Source organism: Electrophorus electricus, chromosome 5 (genome assembly GCF_041902795.1).
Source record: "Electrophorus electricus isolate QZ-2024a chromosome 5, ASM4190279v1, whole genome shotgun sequence".
Taxonomy (NCBI): Eukaryota; Metazoa; Chordata; class Actinopteri; order Gymnotiformes; family Gymnotidae; genus Electrophorus; species Electrophorus electricus.
The window spans coordinates 21,415,471-21,417,603 of NC_137501.1; the positions used below are offsets into that span (position 1 = coordinate 21,415,471).

Genomic DNA, 2,133 nt, shown 5'->3' on the forward strand with positions numbered 1-2,133 from the left:
CAAACTTGCTAATGAATCTGACATTGCAGTCAACAAGTTTCCTTTGTACCGGTGATGAGGAATGAGCTTTTGATTTTGGTGTGTTTTCACCCTCACAATTGTTGTCAGTTTGGTGTGTTTACACCCTCATGCCGGACCACCAATGCCATTTCAACATGTATTACAAGCTCAAAATATGACTGATGAGGACAAACTAGGCTCAACGTTGTGGAACACTCCACACTGATGATGGGCATTAGGCAGTCACCAACACTCTCCAATGGCGTGATGGTATGGGAGAGTTATTTTCTTTTGTGCAGGCAGTGTGTTTAACTTCCCATGTTAAAAGTATAAGTTCTCAATTTCCATTTGAATACCCCAACATTAAACAAGCAATATGGTACACACACACACACACACACACACACACACACAAACAGATACACAAGCCCTTCTTTCACACAAGTTTAAACTTGTTTCCTGTGCCCTGTGTGCTTTGGTTTTTCTCGTTGGATTAATTCTCTGCTTGGTTAAGGTAGGATCTGAGTTTACATACTTTTGCATTAGATTCTGGAAAATTCAAGGCTAATTATCTGAACCTAGTTGTTAGTTGCTTGTTAGCTGTAATTACTCACTACAGGTGTAGTTTCGCCCTGTGCACCTCAAGGCATGACTGCGCCGTGAGGTCCTGCTGCGTGGTCCATGGATTTCACAGTGGTAAAGTCATTGTTTTCTGTGTGTATGCAATATTGTAAATGGGAATACATATATTGGTAACATTTTCATCATAAGGAGGCAAATGGACGGGCCATCTAGCGGAAATAGCTCAGCTGGGAGAGTGTTAGACTGAAGATCTAAAGGTCCCTGGTTCAATCCCGGGTTTCGGGAACTGTGTAGTACTGATTTCCTCTTGCGATGGTGTGCTTTTTTTTATGTGTACTTCATAAACCTTTACGTTCTTTTACTAAAAAATGATGGCCACATTGCTGTTTTTATGCTATCGGAGGTTTTCATGTTGTAATAGCACTAAAGATTTAGAATTCAGTGATCCTATTTAAAATTTCCTGAAACTTGCAATAACTTATCATATGTTTCATCACTGCACATAGAGGCGCTTGAACAGTGGCTTCTGCACAAATGCTTTTGAAATGTAGTTCATTAGTTGACTGCTGGCCAAACACCTAAACAAGGGAAGGGTATTTGTCAGCTTGGATGTATGCTTGGTCCAAAGGTGTTTGTATCCTGGTTCACACCACTCCTGTTTTCATGAAATGAGGCCTACCTCAGCTTCGTTTGGCTCATAGATGGCTTTATCCTACCAAAACAGATGATGCAAATAAGTCATGTGCTTACTAAAGTTCTTGAAAATCACACTTTTGAAGAGGCATTGCATAATGCTAAAAACCCTTCCAAAACAGTGGTTGTGATTCTAATACTATTGATGAAATCTGTTAAAAAGCTAGACTGGAGAATGTGGGAATCGATCCCACTACCTCTTACATGCTAAGCAAGCGCTCTCCCACTTGAGCTAATTCCCCTTCACTTCAATCCTTCTTTCCTTTGGTAATCAAACATAAGCTTGTGGCTCAAGTCTGAATAGGACATCCTACAAAATCCAACAACAGTTTCAAATGATTTCACATAATGGCGACTCGAACATTCTTCCTCTGGAAAGATGCAGAAATCGATTCTGCTCCCCCTGTTATGCTAAGCAAACATTCTACAAGTTGAGAAATGTCACATCTGGCAGACCATGTCTCAGGCTTTCTCTTTGTGATGAGATTGCAAGTGGTTTCAGAATACCTTTCTATAGCTTTGACGACTTGCAAAATCGAAAACCTCCAGACCTTTTAAGCCAACTAGCTTATACGCGTTCATGTGACATACTAGCTGCCATAGTACCGTAGCTAGCATGAGATGGTTAGCTCCACTCACGGTGTGAGGAAAAATGTTCTGTGTCTTTTTGCTTATACATGATGCTAAGAAACACATTGCCAAATCGGGAGGTAAAGATGATGCGAAATGTTATAATTTGGGGGGAAATAATCTTCCTTCATCTATATCACTTGAGACTTGGTGCAGTGATTATAACTGGTAAGAATGTGGTCCAGAAACGGTCAAGAAATACTTTCTTGTCATACCATTCATGCACAA

The 2,133-nt window shown here is 40.4% G+C and overlaps 2 non-coding genes across 2 annotated transcripts; one reads left to right on the forward strand and one right to left on the reverse strand.

Moving 5' to 3' along the window:
* The first annotated feature begins 794 nt into the window (after window positions 1–794).
* Window positions 795–867, forward strand: trnaf-gaa (transfer RNA phenylalanine (anticodon GAA)). Its single transcript has one exon. It is a non-coding gene; the product is annotated as a tRNA-Phe (tRNA).
* Window positions 868–1,444: 577 nt separating this feature from the next.
* trnaa-agc (transfer RNA alanine (anticodon AGC)) lies at window positions 1,445–1,517 on the reverse strand. The gene has a single exon. It is a non-coding gene; the product is annotated as a tRNA-Ala (tRNA).
* Between the last annotated feature and the right edge of the window lie 616 nt (window positions 1,518–2,133).